Source organism: Neodiprion virginianus, chromosome 5, assembly GCF_021901495.1.
Source record: "Neodiprion virginianus isolate iyNeoVirg1 chromosome 5, iyNeoVirg1.1, whole genome shotgun sequence".
Taxonomy (NCBI): Eukaryota; Metazoa; Arthropoda; class Insecta; order Hymenoptera; family Diprionidae; genus Neodiprion; species Neodiprion virginianus.
Genome location: NC_060881.1, coordinates 16201190 through 16220294, shown reverse-complemented (window position 1 = coordinate 16220294; position 19105 = coordinate 16201190). Strand labels below are relative to the sequence as shown.

The 19105-nt window shown below is 35.1% G+C and overlaps 1 long non-coding RNA gene across 1 annotated transcript; it reads left to right on the top strand.

Annotated features, from left to right (window-relative positions):
* Positions 1 to 4389: 4389 nt before the first annotated feature.
* LOC124306093 (uncharacterized) lies at positions 4390 to 5099 on the top strand. Its single transcript, XR_006908529.1, has 2 exons — positions 4390 to 4602; positions 4950 to 5099. It is a non-coding gene; the product is annotated as an uncharacterized LOC124306093 (long non-coding RNA).
* The last annotated feature ends 14006 nt before the right edge of the window (positions 5100 to 19105 follow it).

Genomic DNA, 19105 nt, shown 5'->3' with positions numbered 1-19105 from the left:
AAAGCATTTCTCCGCGTTTTCACACATATGTCCGTGTCTGTGCACGCACTTTACGATTTGTTGCGGTTCTACGTTGATTCCCGTATAATCGGGAATATGAATTTATCGCTGATCACGTTACTCCCTGTGCAATTGAATTATGAAGCGATTCGCGATTTGGACATTGTTTGGGATCGTAAATTCGATATTCTTTGGACGTTCATTCTTCCCGCGTCAAAATTACGCAGTATGGAAAAGTAAATGTGTGCTTACTTTATCGTCGGATGCGAAACTGCTTTATGGATCATTGTGTGATGTGAAAATTGATTTCATTTCCGGAAGGTGTCTCAGATGTACTCGTAGAATCTCTTTTGGTCCTTATGAAAGTTTTATACATTATTCTCCAGAGAAACTCTTTAATCGAATCATAGTCTCTTTAGATCGGAAAATTCTCACAAAGAATTTACCCGAAATGTATGCACATCACCGGCATTATTCATTTCGTGACATGTTGTAGTAACTCAAAAAACATCAGAAGCGTATTCTTCCAAGGGGTAAAAAACAGCCCCAAAGTGTACCCCTATAAATCGATATCGTAGGATTTCTCGATAATAACTTACATTTTTGATAAAAAACAAATTACAGTTATAATTAGTAATGTGGTAATTACAAATTTGCCCAACATTGGTTGATATTGCATGTGGTGACAATATTGCAAGTTTGAAAAATGATCATCGCAAGCCAAGACATTTTTCATAACAGAGAAATTCGTTTCGTCAAATTCAACACAATGTGGTTTATTCACAGATGTTAAATGTTGAAAATGACACGTATAGTTGAATATTAAGCCGTTTGTTATTGAAATTAAACTTCATGTTCTTGTATGATAAATTTCTAAAATAGTTTGGGAAATATTTTAGATGACATAACTTAGAGTAGAGATGTTATATTATCTAATACACATACTCGTACAAGTTAACGTGCGTAACATTTTTCCTTATAGTCACGTATGAAGTTCGAGTCGGTGATGCTCGGAATAATTGTACTACCGGAGATGTGAAAAATACATCGGCACAAAGAGTTACCAGGAAAAAAAATTAACAAATTTTCTCTTCAATACCTCATTAAGCTTTGCTTCGGTAGTTACGTACATTTGCAGGGAATCTGCGGCCACGAAAGACATGCCAGTTCATTTTGAAGATAATTCGGTTGCTGCTTTTTACGGTAAAATTTGGATGATAATCGGAGCCATGAGTTGAGAAAAATCTTGGGTATAGTGAAAAATTTCCTTTCATCCGTCACTATGCCAAAACATGTTTCTCCATGGCAAGGCCTCCTAAAACACTTGTTCTAATTGTAAGTATGACGGTTGATTATTTCCTCACAGGCCATTGCTTCCAGAACCTTATACATATTCCCCGTATGTGCGCTATAAGGTCAATTCTCACGTACAGACATTGTTAAATAATAAAAATATGTGCCCACCACCTTCAAACAAAGTCTAACTGTCAATTGGTGAGTATTCAGTCTGGTGTCTGGTATTCTTTCATAATAATCTCGAAGGGCGTTCGGTATCATGCATTTACCCGATTTCACTGTGAACTAGCACGAATTCGTCGGAGAAATTTTGCTACGTCACGAAACCACAGCAACGGTCATCACCGCTGCTGTCCCAGAGCATAAAGCACGGTATTGCCATCTGTGACTTGCGGTACAATACAGGTTCAATTGTAATGTTTATTGAATTAATAAGCATTGTTCAACCACTCTATTCCTGTCACTTGTGATGTGACGTACGAAAACAAAAGATCACTTCGAAAGCGATATAATTTGATTTCAAGGTAGTTTAATCACGGTTTTGAACTCGCGTAGTTACGAAGTCCAATTTTTTCTCAAAACTTCTTATCGACTTGGAAATTTTTGAAAATTGATCACGTAATGGTCAAAAAGTGTGCTCTAGTCATTTTCGTGTAATTAATTACTACGTCAAATTATGAAAAAGTACATGCTTCGGAACATTTGACAAAATTGAAAAAAACGGTCGGAAACCGTACGAAATCGTATAACGAAATAATAAATTATGAATATGGTAGAAACTTGTAATTTTCTACGACAATAACTACACTGAGAAAAATTTCATTTGTTATAGTAACTAAAAAAATCAGTAAAACAGGTATCGTTAAAAAAACTGTTTTAATATTGTTGGAATTACGAAAAACGAGATACACGTAATCATTTTGCTCTATTGTCGATCCTTTTTTGTCAATTCCAACGCAAAATCAGTTTGTGAGGTTTACTTATTTTTTTAGTTAAATAAGCCTTTAATATCAATGTATTGTTGCACAAGCATTAAATATTCGCAACAGTTACAAGAAAATATAGTAACAGTGATCGTAATGAGAAAGAATAGTAATGGATACTAGACTTTCTGGTAACAGGTACAAAACTAATTTTCATTTTATACCTAGAACTATATTTTTCGATTGTGGTAAAAAATGGAAATAGTTAAGGACTGAGCGGTAACCGGAAATAAAAATTTCTCTCAGTGTACGAATTTTTACATTAAATTATTATAAAACTTACAAAAAATTGTTACGGGTACAGGCGGGTTGGTTTGACGAGCGGTTGTCAAACCATTTCTATCACGGAAAAAAAAATTCAGCTCGTGGAACTAAATATTAGATAGTTACTTGTAAACAGTTCGTCAAACTAAACGTTCTGTTATTGGAAGAGCACTGCATGGTTCGTATAACTGACTGTTAGTCAGCCGTCATAGCTGTACGTTGTTCAGCTCTCTCAGCTAAACAGCTTCGTTCGAAGAGCTAGACCAGAATTTTTCGGCTCCGCTCACAGCGCTTATTATTAAATAGTACAATTATATTGCTATTAGTATTATTTTTCATCATTATTATCATTATTTATTCAGTGTCATTTACATATTTGAATGGACTATTTAAACAATTATATATCAACTGTATTTAAATCATGCTCATGAAATTTGAAGGTTATGAAATATGTCAACGCACCAGAGCACAGCGCAACTTACAGCTCTTAGAGCAAAACCATTCAGCTGTGAGAGCTGAACAACTTGCAGCTATCAGAGCTGACTAATATATAGTTGCTGTAACTACAAGATAGACCGTAGAGTGCGTATAGTTACTGGAGCTGTAGAATACAGCTCGCCGAACCGAATTTTTTTTTCCGTGTATACCCGCCCAGGATGTTATTCCGTAAATTGGGTCCGGTCTCGTTACTGTCCTCCTAGACTGCCAGTAGGCTACCAGAGCGTACTCTACACCCAGCTAAGGTGTTATTTGTGCACTTACGTGCCACTACTCCGAATGCAGGAAATGATAGAAGGAGGAATGGATCGGTTTTAAGGGAGGTAAACGATTTAAACTGTATAGTTGGTTTATTATTAATCATCAAATAATTGAATTATGAAAGTCGTCAATGTAACGGAGTTGGCTTAGGGGGGGGGGGGGGGGGGGGGGAGGCTTGGATAGGAATGGAGAGGTATTGTATATAAATAGAAATTACTCGTGTGAAAGCTAGGATGCGAGTGACATGTTTAGAGGACGTAGGAAACTCGCTAGTTGCGGTTTACAGATGAACCTGCTAACTTGATGAACATGAGGCGAAGATGCAGGGTGTAAAGTGACTATGAGACTGTGAGACAGGAATATGAGGTCTGGAGGACGTAACGCATGGACAAAATTAATTTTTTTTCGTAGAATATCGTGATATTTTGTAGAAGGCTATGATTTTTTTATGAAAATTTAATAAAAAGAAAATATTTTTTACAAAACACTCATCATCGTTTAAACCTTAATCCGCAGCCGATGCTGATGATAATTTCTACGATATTCTACAAAAATACAGTAGAAATAGAAAATCTTAGAAAGTGTTTTTTTTTTTTTTTTTTTTAGGTTATCTATAGAAAACTATGAAGTATTACAATTTGAAATATCAAGGGAAAAAAATTTAAATAATACTCCATGAATTCTTATAAAGGAGTACGAATTTCTACGAACAATCATAAAAAAAGTCCACCAATTACTTCATAATGAAAATTAAAGTCCGTAAACTCTTGCAGAATTGTATGGATTATAAAATATTAAACAAATCTACAACCCGAAAACGAAAAAATTGTCTTTCGTTGAATTTCGTAGAAAAATATATATTTCTCAAAATGATTGTTGATAAGATTATGAATGTCTAAGCGACAGTATAAAACGCTATTTTTGAACTACCACTAGATGTCGTGTCTCTCTCGCAAGAAAATCTTGTTGCAGACAAGTTAAGTACCTAGCAGAATTTAAGTTTATGATTTATTAATTATTAAGGGGGGAGCCTGCTTTAGAGGCTTCAAAAAATCTATTTTTTTTGCATAAATGTCTTCCCAAACTATTCAAGAATGTGTCCCTAAAATTTCAGACGCAAATTCGAAATATTTTCGGAGTTACAGAAGAAATAGTGAGCAAGCGTCGAGCAGGTATACGAGCGGTTTTTTGAAGTTTTTTGAAGAGTCTGAACCAGTTTTTTGAAGTTTTGAACCAGTTTTTTGAAGAGTCTGAAAGACAACTCTATGGACCAGGAATCGCTGATTAGCATATTAATGCGGTAAGTTCAAGAAAATTACGATTTTTTGTATACGAAAACTTTGACGCACGATTTCTCGGTTTTTCATTTTTACGATTTTTCCTAATTGGCGGGAAAGATAGGGAAAAAACTAAACGTCTTATCGAAACGAGACAAATTGCATTGTACTCGGGATGAAATTCTCTTCTAGTTGAACCTAAAAAACCTTAAGAAAGTTAAGATTAACCCACTTTTTAAACAATCTAAAGTGAATTTTTTTTTTAATTTGCGAAAAATTGTTGAATTTTTCACTTTTTCTTGAATTTTCTTGGTTTAACTAGAAGCTATACTATTGAGAAGTAAAAATTTTTTTGGGTTCTTTGTTTCAGATGGAAATTGCGACCTGCACCTTTCCCGCCGCACGACAAATGCACACTCGAGACGCCTCGGTGAAATGCTTGTACCAGGCATAATATGACATATATCTTAATGAAAAAATTTAAGAAGATTGCTGAAATATATAACAATAAAACCTGAAAGCTTCGTTTCAATCGGATATTTCTTTCCTTCCCAAAAAAATCCTTGAAAAAATCGATTTTGTGAAGCCTCTAAAGCAGGCTCCCCCCTTAAGGCAGATACCAGCACTTTTTAAATCGAGTCAAGTCGGGTTCCCGAGATTGACAAAACCCGAAACCCGAAAACTCCCTAAAACGTCCGCATTAATGAAACTGTCGGGATTCCACAAAATATTAGTTCGGTAGAAATTTTCCGGATTCCTGGATATCCCTGATGAAAGATTATATACTTTTTACTGAAAATATTGATGTCTTTTAGATATGCTGTTTAGTATTTAGTATGTGTGCAATATTATAAATATTAGGAAAAACTGTCACTTAAAACTAACTGTCAACTGAATATATCGCATTATTCTATATTGCTTCGACAACAACATTATATTTTCACGATCTACAGTCCATTTTGTGCATGCATAAACTAATTTTCCACAGAACGTTTAAGTGAAGATATGAACTGCCATGTCTATAATAGCACAGACAAAAGGTGAACTGCTGAAAGTCAGCAACAAAAACCTAATTAATGTTATAAAGTTTTTTGAATTCCGCATTTAATAGCATCATACCGACTACTTGTGTTTTAGACAACATGCGACGGTACTAGATTTCGGAAGAGAATTTATCTGATCCAACGAAACAAACAACGTTTTACAATATTATTTGTGTATTGGTGAGTAAATAATAATATTTTAGGAACAAATCAATTCTCCATGATTCAAATACATGTGGTGTAAGATCAAAGAAACTTTTTGCGTCAGTTACATATTTAATACGTAATAACCATATCAACAGTAGTCAAGTACCTAATCGTTCATATAAAGACAATAAATTATTTTTATATGAACACAAATACGAACTGAAAAACGCTATAAAACGACTCTGTCATGACGAAGCAAGTTTCCGAGTTGAAAGCAAATGCTTTTGCAAAGCTGTATATGTTTTTCGCGATGCCAAATACAATGGGCACTCTACTTTACGATCCTGCCTGATGATGAATTTTTGTGGCAGAAGCTAATCCCTTCGTGAAACAAATCTACTCATCCTTGTCGCACAAAATTCCAATTACACTGTACATTCAGCAAATAAGTATAAGATGAAATTGCGACGACAGTTGGACATGTGCAAAACCCTTGGGGCGTTAACAATGACTAGTTGCGATTGAAAAGTGATCGATCATTCATCGTGGTTGCAACCATGCTTAGTGATATTGTAAAATTGCAATGGAAGATTGATCGAGCGCGCCCCACCGAAAATGTGCTTCCAAAAGTAGCAGTACAAATGTGGCTCAATAAATTCAGTACGTAGTTCGCTCAATGTAGTATACTTACGAAAGAAACTTTAGAGAAAATGTTGCCCAGTATTTCGCTGTAAGTTTGATGTGGCTGTAATAAAAAAGAAGTTCTACGGAACAAACATTTCCATTTGCTGGATTTAATTTAAAAATAATTTGTCCGGATATTACACGATCATCACGAATCTAACAAATTCATTTTAACCACTGCTATTGTAGTTTGATATTCAAACTCAAGTTGTAGGTACGGCAATGAAAGAACGTAACAAGAGTTTCGTTTGAAACTTCTATCTAGACCAGGGCCCTTCGGCTCTGGCTTGCTAGGGACTAGCTTTGGGGACGCAAACTGCCAGGGGGCGCTAGTAGACCGACTCACGATTAACAAAATGGCGCCGACTGTCAGTGGATGAGATATGGAGACTAGAGTAATAAACGAGCCCGATCTTCGTACATTTGATCCGGCATCAAAAATCCGTACAATAAGGGTTGCGCTAGCTGACGCTGGACGGCGCTGATATCGCAAAGATCCGACGAGTCGTGGGGAGACTAGACCCAAGGATATTCCCTTTCAGATAAGGTGCAATTTCATTTCGGTCACGATCGATTTCCATATACATTTTTACCAACTTCACTTAGGAACTTTGCAATGACTGCGCTGCTTTTGATGAAATCTAAAACTACTAAACGACAAATTTTCGAGGACGGTTTTTTCGTATGCTCGCCAATAGAGATCGGACTCCTGTACTCTAGTCTCCATGAGATGAGAACCCCCAGTATCCCCTAGCGCCCGAGGAATCAGCTTGTTCCCAGCGCTCCTAGCGGATTCATGTTTCGCTGCGTCACTTTAGGTGCCACTTTATTCACAGGTATTCAGCAGATAGGAGTCGGAGGAGGCTGATCTAGATGAAAAATTGAGAGGTTATGTGCATCTCGAAAAACAAACTCATTTGAACTCTTGGTGTGTTGCAATAAAGTACTTTATGAGGCACCCATAAGGAAAGTACCCCAGCCACAGAAAAAAAAATGTAGTCGAATTTACGAAATATGACGATGAAATACGGCGAAAGAAATGTTTTCTTGACCCAGATAAATGTGGTACACTTGATAACACAAATTACTGTTCCAGCCACTTTTTTGTTGAATAAAATAAAATTATTTTTTTTTGTCATATTTTATGGCCATACTTAGTAAATTCGACAAATCCCCTTTCTGCGTAATAAAAACAAACTAACCGAGACGTAAAAGTAGTATTTTTTACGATACTTTTTGTCACTTTACAAACCAATTCATTTCTGGACGAACCATCAAGTATGACCAAGTTTTGTTATTAAAATTCACTTTTTTTCATAAAAAGGCTACTATATTTTCCACGAAATACTCTTTTACTGCATTATTTTATTCGTTTCGTAGCAATTTGTAAAAACCTTCCACGAACGTTGTATGGACCGTGTTGGAGTTCTTTGGTTGTTACGAATTTTTTTCAGCAGAAACTGTTGGTCAAAGACAAAATGACGGGTCAATTTTGAATACCTATCGTTTGACTGTAAAGTCGTGTTCATTTCAGATTTTTTCATCAAAACTTTTGAGGTCATCGCAGTAGTTTATCAGGACAAACTAACAAACAGATCGACATTTTTCAAAAAACCAATTTTTCAAAAATATCAAGGTACGAAAACGTTAAGATTTGTTGAGATCAGAAAACGTAATTTTCTACCGAAACCGATACTTTTCCTATATCACCGTAGGCAACGAAAAGTTATCAGACACTCGTTTTTTTTACCAGTGCTAGTTCAACCATTTAAGAGGTGAATCGACGTCTCAAGTTTACCCCTGAAAATCGATTTCTTAGGATTACTCACAATCAGTGATGATCGAAAATTTCATTACAAAACCAGTTTGACAGTATTCACTATCAACAAACGACATAATGAGTTTTTGGGAGTAAGTTTAAGGGATAGCTTTTTCGCCTTAAACGGCCAAATCAACGTGTACAAAAAAAAACACCTGTCTAATATTTTTAATACACTACAACACAGAATGAAAAAAATAAGTGAAGTCCACCTTGGATACTTTTCTTGTCAATTTCATGTTTGAAACCTATTGTCAGGAAATTAGATAAAGTTTGAGATTCCGGTAACTTGGAAATTTGTAATCGAAGTTTTTCAAATTTAGTGTAAATATTCGACGATTGTGTAATAATTAAGGTACATACCAATTATTGAACTCATGTTATTTTTTATACAGTGACCACGGGCTGTGAAGGGAATACATTTCTCAGAATCTCGGTTCCCCTACTCTGACTGTAAACGCTCGTTCTCAAGAATTAGTTCTCAAACCTCTCAATAGTACCGCGCAAAAATGTGTACCTTTCGTGCCTTTGCATTCCATTTACGTACACACTACTGAATTATGGAAGTATGTATTTATTTCACCAGCGGCATTGTTCAAAGAGAATGTGAAAAACTGTGGAGTGGGGATTAAGGGAAGAACGGGTTAGGAGAAGTGGCATTATTGAGAGGTTCTACTGTACTCCTAAAATAAATAAATTTATTTAAACTAATTTTGTGGTCTGTTTTTTATGGTATACTTAAAATTCCGTGTGAACATGTCAGTTGTAATTTTCTGGGTATTGAATTATTGATCACCGCAAATGTGCAGCTGTACTTCGTAGGTAATCTAACTATTGAAAGCAGTTCACGTTGCAAATGGGCATAATGCGATCTGGTACGTAAAAAAAAGAAATATGTATCATTAGTATCCTTAAGTTTCACGAATTGCCGAGTGTCATTTTCGCACTCGAGAAATGTACGAATATTAACACTATCGAGCTATCAATTTTTTTTATAAATAAAAAAATGGGTGCGTGTACTTATGTACGCGCGTGAGAAGTTATACTTCTTTGGCATCATTAAAAAATACACAACATGTCAAAATCTTCTGTCACACAATGATAAAGAAAAGAAGTATGTAATAAAAAACAATAAAACAAATAACGGATGTCTTACATTATATTTAAATAATCTATTAAATTTTTGTCACGAACTTTTTATTAAATGTTCTATTAAATTTATTTCTTTATTTTGTAAATATTAAAAAACCAATAATAAATATTCAACATTGATAATTTAATAATATTTAGTATTAATTATATTAAATAATGATATTTTAATTTATATCAATGAATAATACATACGGATAACTATCCTCAATTATATTGGAGCACTTTAAAAAGTATTTTAGCACAATTTTTTCACTAATATTCACAAATTTTTCGAGACTTAATGAATTCGGTTGAGTGGACAACTTCATCCTGTTAATTTTGTGTTACGGTGATGCGCGCGCATCTTGAAATTGAATTCGGTTGAGTGGGCAACTTCATCCTGTTAATTTTGTGTTACGGTGATGCGCGCGCATCTTGAAATTGAATTCGGTTGAGTGGGCAACTTCATGCTGTTAATTTTGTGTTACAATTTTGTGTTACAGTGATGCGCGCGCATCTTGAAATTTCACTCTCATCAGTTTTTCATAACGCGCCTAAAGAAGTATAACTTCAAAAATTGAAACAGCTCCAGCTGATCATCATTTCGGTCTCTTATACCTATAGAGATTACCTATCAGCGATTTAAAAAACATTAGCTGCATGAGACAACAGTTGTGACATCCGAGTAGATTACATTTTCTTAGGAGAGTAATGGTTTTTTGAACAGATCTGTACAATTTTTTTGAATTTTACATTTTTTTCATAGAGCTTGTAAGGATTTATGTAAATAATGTTCTGCGTACAAATTTAGTTCGTTAGTCACCAGTTTGCGAGATAAGACATGCAAATGATGCAAAAGAAATGTGATGTTTTGGACTTCTTATAACAAGCGTAAAAGCAGGTATTGAGAATAATTCTGTTCAGTGTTTTTCAACGCTATACTACGCCTTCATATTATTCAATTTCTTATAAATCGATGGAGTTTTAATAACTACCCCATGTAAAGTTATGTGTACAGAATTTCTGTTATGAAAATCGATGATTTTTGCCGAATTTCATGAACAATTAATCTCGTCAGCTTTTCTTTAGAATTTCTACACTTTTTTTAAAATAATTTTTTCGGCATGAAATTGTTATAGTAGGTAATACAATTCAATTGAAACCACACTGAAGGGTTGGCCATCCTTAAAACCTGATGTAGACTACTTATGAAATTTTGTAAAATGCTGTGAAATCCCTGAAATATTTTAAAATCGTACAAGATCTCTTAAATTTTGTGAAAATATCTTATGTAGTTTGTTCAAAATCCGTTGAAGTCTTTTGAAATCTTTAGAAATCTTGTAAAATTATTTGGATTCAGTGAAATAATTGAGATAACGTGAATCTGTGGAATCGTGGAATCTTGAAATCTAGTGTAAATGGGCTATTCCGCGTCAACCGGATCAGTCATGTCTCAGATATTTTTTTAATTTGGCATGTGGATTGTGTGGGAGGAGTTGGATTTTTGTGCCAAAGCGCGAATCTCATAATGCAAAATTCGATTTTTTATTCACAATAACAAATTAGACTCCCATTTTTTTCAAAAATTCATAACTTTGGCAAAAAATTAGATACAATATATTTTTTTTTTCAAATTACGCAGAAAGCTCCATAGAATTTAAAAAAAAATACGAAATGGTAAAAAAAAGTTGTTATCAATTGTTTATTTAACAATTAATTTTTCAAAGATTTTTAAAACAGTGACTGAGACGACCAAAAAATTTTTTTTAAATTCTGACATGTTCCTTGAACTGTACTACAACCTGTGAATCAATTCCAGAGGGGTGTTTTTCTCCGTTTTCGAGTTAAAAATCATTAAAGGTGTCGATGCGCATGAAATTGCGGCGCGCCGAGTCTCTACGTAATGGCGGGCGGCCGGTTGCCGTCCACCGCTACCCCGCGGTGGCGTCGCAGCGTTATTTTAGTCATTTTCACGATGTAGGACACGATTGGAGAATCTGAAAAAAATACTGTACACTCACAAGGCCTGCTCAAAGCGATAAGTGAAGTTTCAGGAATGTGTTTTTCACCGTTTTTTTATTACAGAGATTCAAAATAACGGTTACATACCATGAGAGGGCACATAAATGATAATAATTACATAACTTGCTACTTATTTTAAAATAAAAACACATTCTTGAAACTTCACTTATCGCTTTGAGCAGGCCTTGTGAGGTACAGTATTTTTTTCAGATTCTCCAATCGTGTCCTACATCGTGAAAATGACTAAAATAACGCTGCGACGCCACCGCGGGGAAGCGGTGGACGGCAACCGGCCGCCCGCCATTACGTAGAGACTCGGCGCGCCGCAATTTCATGCGCATCGACACCTTTAATGATTTTTAACTCGAAAACGAAGAAAAACACCCCTCTGGAATTAATTCACAGGTTGTAGTACAGTTCAAGGAACATGTCAGAATTTCAAAAAAATTTTTTGATCGTGTCAGTCGCTGTTTTAAAAATCTTTGAAAAATTAATTGTTAAATAAACAATTGATAACAACTTTTTTTTACCATTTCGTATTTTTTTTTAAATTCTATGGAGCTTTCTGCGTAATTTGAAAAAAAAATATGTTGTATCTAATTTTTTGCCAAAGTTATGAATTTTTGAAAAAAATGGGAGTCTAATTTGTTATTGTTAAAAAAAAATCGAATTTTGCATTATGAGATTCGCGCTTTGGCACAAAAATCTAACTCCTCCCACACAATCCACATGCCAAATTAAAAAAATATCTGAGAGATGACTGATCCGGTTGATGCGGAACAGCCCAAATGCAAATTGATGAGCGGTCAACCCCTTCAAAATACCCTTTTCTCAGTTAAATCATAATAGACCATAACTCATGCTTCAAGAATCTTTGTGAAACGTAGGTACAGCGCATTGCATACGGTATGCAATTTTGAGGTTTTATTATATCGCAGTAAAAAATATATCACGCAAGGGTAAGTTTGGGAGGGTTCGGAAGCGCGGGAACAAAATTAATGAATCTTGATTAGAGTGAAACGAGTTCTAAAGCATGTCGACTCACAGAATCGTCGAAACGAACGTATGTCCTGGTTTCGGTCTGTCAAGCACCGTTGACATCTGTCAGTTTAAAATCACGAGCCTAAAAAATTGCATAATAAGCGACTCTGGGGTTGCGTAACAAATGTATCGCCGTACCGCAACACTTGTCTTAATTCCAATTTCAAATGCTGACCGTGCCGAATCCCAGTTCACACGATTGGGGTGTGCCGTTCGAACCAGCATCTAATCCCGAGGGTGAAATGTCTAGGGGATTTCCCCAAACTGAAGCTATAGACAAGGAAAGTATTTCGTCCTTCTGGGATTCTCTCGCCGAGATAGTTGTAATTCAGCAAATCGAGAGATCAGAAAATAAGTGGATTTTCTGTGTCTTTTCATCATGAGAACACAAGACGATACTTTACAAAATCCAATGTAGTTTTCACCATACAAAGTAAAGGATTGAGTCAGGGAGCTGAAAACAGCTGTAATTTATCACGACGAAAGACGGGGGCTTACCCATTCATCAATCGGTGTGTACACTAGGTTTCATGATTCCACAATTTGAAGACTTCACATTTCAAACTTTAAAGTATTTTACATGATCCACATGATTTACGTAGGATTTCTATGGCTTTAAATGTATTTATTAGTATTTCATAAGATAACGTGAGCAGGGTGGACCAAATTTGAAAGGTGGTCAATTCTTCCGCTAACAATAATAAGTTGTTTGTTTAACTTTAAAGCGTGTGGTGCCATTTCGCATGGAATAGGGAAACGATTGCTCGATGATTTCAAAAAAGAACCACGAGGCACAATTCAACGATTAAACAAATTTGCCGGCCCCCAACTTCATGCCAAATGGAGCCACAAGCTGCAAAGTTAGACAAATGAACCGATCGATTTTTTTCTGTTACAATTAATTATATCTGTCATGCGCTCCTTGATTAGTGTATTATTTCTTCAAAGTCTTGCCATAACCATTCTGCAGGTATACAGGTGAGTTCGTTTCAGAGAGTACAGACGAGTAGACTGTTGAAAAATAAGGTGAATTTTGGGAAGTTATAACGCGACGACCAATTATTATTTAATTCCATTGGGGATCGATTCACTCAAATTACGTGCATCAAGCTTCATTGGCCTAATTTTTTTCAAATTGGAATTAATCAATAGGAAGCTTATTTTGTTAATAATAATGTCAACCATTTGAAAATTTAACGATGAAATTCAAATTTAGAGAAAGTATTCTTGGATAGTTAACTCTCTTTGCGACCATCCCACTTTTTCTCATTATCATGTTTTACTGAGGTAAATTCGAATATTTGTATATTTTGGATGAAGAATCGAGTTTTAACTTCAAATGCTCACCATTTAAAAATATCAATGGAAAATAAAAAATTCACATCTTGGCAAAAGTGATGGAGTATCTAAGAATACTGTTTTCAGATTTCTGTTCATTGATTCCATTCAAACAAAACGTAAAAGGAGTTTATCTACATACTTTTTAAGAAAAAAAAATTCCAGTAAAATTGAATAATTGGTTGGCGACTTATGAATTCCCAAATTTCACCCACCTTTACAGGCGTCCGCTGGTATACATACACTCCCTTAAAATAAATGAAATGGTACAATTTTTCAGGATTCGATAAAGTTTTGCCTAAATCGTTTTAATTCTAAAAGACTCGGACAGTTTTGAAAAATTTCGGGATCTTCACAGTCCAAAATCAGTGGTAACCCTAATTAAGAAAAAAAAGTAAGCTGAAGATGAAAAATCTCCAGTGTGAAAATTTAGGGATCAAATGCCGATAACGGATTTTTTCCTACTAATCTTTTTTGCTCTTTTTCCTATTTTAGTAGAATTTCTTATTTGTAATTGATATGCCTCTATTTCGTTGACTAAATGCACAACATCTTCACTGTACCATCACGGGATAAAAACCTCAACTTGAGTGTAAATTCGTGCCCCCAAGTCATAGACAATGCTAAATTCCCATAAGAAAAAAGTTGAGGGTGCGAATTTACACCCAAGTTGAGGTTTTTTTTGCGTGAGGGTAGACTCAAAATGTTTGAAACTACTATTTCAATACAATTTACTTCTAAAATTTTGCAGATCTCGTTTTTTCTCGTACTAATTGTAAGAGTATCATGAAATTGAAAATGTTGAATCATGGTCAGATTGAGATGGTCTGGAATACCCCATATATTTATGGTATTTTGAATACATATTTTCACCCTAATTTGGTGACAATTGCATCTACAGCAGCAGTACCTACCCATAATTTTATCTGATGCAATATACGTTTATTTTAATACACGAGTGCGCTAGATTTAGGTACAAGGTAGTACAGAAAGAATTAGCGTTGACTGAAGATATATGTATAAGGACTCACAGCCTTATAGGGCATTTCGGAGTCAAAAATGGATGAGATCAGGAAAGAAGAGGGAAGGAGATATAACTCCGTACTCTTTCCGGTGGCAAAAGTGGGACACATTCTGGTCGGAACTTTGTAGTACCGATAGCGTCGCTCGTAGCGCTAGTTTCGTCTGTTGCATCGGAAATTTAAACGACTATACGTGTGCCTGACGCGCGCGCAATTTTTAAATGATACCCAAATTCAGCAATATTAATCTAACTGCATCTCACAATCAGTCACATAGACAAAAATTTTATTTGAATACGTGCTTGATATGAATAATAGAAAAATAGCTGAAGGAATTACAATGAAGGGATGAAATTATATAGCGGTACTTATATGTAACTTATGTACTTATAACCCTAAGATACATGACTTATATTTTCATCGGCAGCAAAAAAGGGGGTGATACAAAAAGTTAATTTTGCACGCTTCGATTTATGTTGAATTTTCGAGGCTTATTTAAAACCACTGCATTTTTATCGGCAAACTGAGACTTTTTCACATAAAATTAGTATGTGGACATATTTATTTGAAATTAAAAAATGCACGATTGTTATTAATACTTGAACCCATGCTGCAACAAAATCCCTTTAACTTTAGGAAATCATTATCACAAATATAATGGTTTCGAAAGTTCCGGCGATGTTACATTCCACTTGAAATATTCCTGACATATATTTCTTATATCGAAAATATTATATTGCACTTGCAATATGAATTTCTGAACCGTTTCAGAAATTACGAAGAAAATCTTTCGTTTTTGGTTCAAAACGTTTCTCTCGCAAAATAACATCGACTAGTGCGTTACAGAACTAATTCCAGCATCGTAGAAAATTGTTAACAAGTTCACTAAAAATCCAAAGGGGTTAGCCTTAATTTTCTGAGCAAAAAAACTTTAGTCTAATTCTCTATGCAGGGAATGGACGGTCAAAAAATGAATTAGTTGCAAAGATAAAAGCTAGTTTAAATTAAATCGATAATTTATCTTTAACATTCAAGAAGGTTATAAAAAAATTTACACTGTTGAGTGTGAAATTGTTATTAGTAGAAAGTATGATTAATCTTGGAAACGAAACTTCCTGAGTAATTAGCAAATAAGAGGAGTTGAAGCTGATGAAGATTGAGTTATAAATTGGCTTGTTGGAATATGGAATAAAAGTATATTTGTGAGAGGTGGAATCGACCTACTTGTAGAAAATGTTGATAAAAATATATGTCTTCAGTCAGCGACTAATATCCATCATGGAAATACATACCTTGTATGTCAAGACAGTGTGATGCGAACTTGATGCGCCCGCCCGTCTTCAATGGATTGAGCAAATTGAGCCTGCTGCAACGGCTGCCGATGATCTCACAAGGACCTCCGTAAAAGTGGCCCACCGCTTGCTCAAAAAAATTGGAAAAAATCACAGACTAAAGAGTTATTTATGAGCTCTGCAGTGCCGCAAACCGCGATTTTTGAGCTCGCTTCTGTTACAAGAAAAACAATTTCGAAAAGTGGGGAGGGGCAGCTTACCGGAAAGCTGACCTGCCGAAGTAAAAAATAAAATCTTTATTTATTTTGACTACCTGAGAATTAGGAGTCAATTAGGAGCTCCTGATAAACTACAGACAATGTCGTGAAAGCAACCCCTATGGATATATCCACGCCCAATCACGATATAAGAAAAAAAAAATTCAAAATGATAAGTTCTGGCATGTTAAGTGATTTAAGAGCTTTTAAATACCGACAATGGCTATTTTTGATGTTCAACCCTTAGCGAAAAAAGACGACCCTTCAAATTCATCGCAGCGAATTATTTCTTGCGGCAAAATGTTCAGCGATTTAAGACCTAACAGGATATGTTAAATTCGATTTTTGAGCCACATTCACTTCAGCTGCCTTACCGATTAAAGAGTCCTTAGAGTACGTTAGGTCTGATGTCTTCTACGCCTTACTTAATCTTTTACCTCCAGCTCACATTCGTTGCCAATGAATATGGAAACCAGATTTTCCTCTGGATTTGCATAAATCATCTACCTCGTGAGCGTATGTAGAAATTGATTGAATGTTCGTTCGTATTGTGTTCAAATACCAATGAAATGCTCTTTTTATTTTCAAGGACTACACATACGCGTATATTCACTCGTCATTATACTAACCTTACGTTTTAAATAATTGACAGTTTAATTTCAACTGAGTATCGGATACGGTGTGCTTAATATTTTCGCGGTTCCGCGGTAAAACTTTTACCGAGTTTGTTCACTTATCTTTAAACATACGTAAACCAATATTCAGATATTTTTATTCCTTCAAGAGTATATACAAGTCGACTGGTGAACAAATGGGTGAACAAATTTTCAATCATTTAATTCGAGTGGAGTTTGTGCCATTCTGAATAATTATTTTAAATTATTAGGAGGTTTACATCAAAATAATATACAACAATTTGCTCCAGTGGTTTTACAATTTCGTTATTAACATTTTTAAAGTGATGGAAAATACAGTTTTTGAGCTCCATAAAGGAAATTTACGATGTGATAGAATGTTCTTTTCTTGTCATCGTTCGTGCTTCTAGTTGCTATTCTGATTGTTGTTTCGTTTTTCGTTATGTTTATTCTTATTATAGTTATCACTGTTTCTTGACGCTGTTCCTTATTATTGTTACAAGTTCTTATTCGTAATCTCTTTCTTTGCTACCGTTTCGTTCACTATCATTAGTTTTGGTTAGTGTTTAAGGTGGTATATACGAGTTGACGGCTAAAAAAGTCGGTGAATTTCAGGATCTTACATCTCGACAACGAATTGTTCAATTCGATTGGGTTTTTTTTAATTTAAAAGTGAGTAGGTCGAGCGTCATTTATACATTTTTATATTCTAATCAATTGATAGGAAGGATTGTTATTGACAATAAAGTCATCCATTTCGCACGGTGACATGTTTTGCGTTGCCCATAATTCCAAGTTGTCAGTCGAACCAAAGCAAAAAATCCAAATGGATTCTTCAAATCCAATACATAATGCTCGTTGCAACGATCCGACTTTTTAGAAAATTATTTCCGAAGCCACAAGTCTGTGCTTCATGGGTTGACACGGTATTCACTCAAGAATAATAATATCTATCAGACGCCGTTGTAACACAAATATTACGAAATAGTACATTATGTAATAAGGGAATAAAGATGACTTTTATTCCTGTGTTGCATATAAGACTTTATTTCCGACTCAATTGTGGCCACATTATTGACTTGAAAACAGGGACTCGACATATCTTGCGCAATATTGGGTGTAAAATTGAGAACGTAGATTAATAATGAAAAAATAAGTTCTCAAAAATGCATATAATTAGTGTATGAGCGTGAGTCGGCGGGAGGTGGGGCGAGGGAGTGGGTCGACGGCTGCAGGCCCCGGTGGGGGTGTAGGGGGCAAGGCCTTCACCGGGGGATCAGGGAGGCAGAGCTCTACTTAGTAAAAAAATGTATATATCTGATATCTTCTTAAACAGAGAGAATGTGCTAATGAATACTGCACAATCACATAATATAAATATTTATTCTCATAAGTAAATCCATTTCAACTTTATTCCCGGAAATGTTACGAGTTTGTTGAGTACTTTCAAAATTTCGGATTAAAAAGCATGATAATTTATTTATTCGTGCGTAAGTGTGATCATTTTACCTGTTTGAAAGCTATAGTGTTATTGAAAGTCTATAACAATTCGTGTGGCCGGTTTTGCCAAATTTTAGAATTTTCATCACTGACCCTCCCCCCTAAATGCGGAAGAAAACTTAAGAGGGAATAATATGCTACTTTCATCCCGCTTTTCAGGTCAAAAAAGTTAACATTATGGTTGAGTCGGGAATAAAAGATAAATTCATACGGTAAGAATGATTATAGTTTGTAATAAAGAGATCTCTACGTTCAATTACAGCCCCACAGGATTGCTATCCATTAGAGCGGTCCTTATTTAGGGTGTTGACGATTTTTTTTCGTGCCACTCCGCAAATAAACTTTAAATAATTCAAAAACAATTCCCTGATTCTTTCACAGTTTTATTTCAACTGTAACCCATGCCCCTGTAAGAGGGTGAATTTCCCCATTTAAACAACTCATGTTTTGGACACATTCTTGGCATGTATTTTATTGTAAGAGTAATAGGGTTTTAAAAAAAATTGTATCTGCGAGGTTTTAGTGGGCATCAGTGCTATTATCTGAGAAAAAGGTCACACCGTCATACCATGCTATCTCAACTAATCGCAGGTCC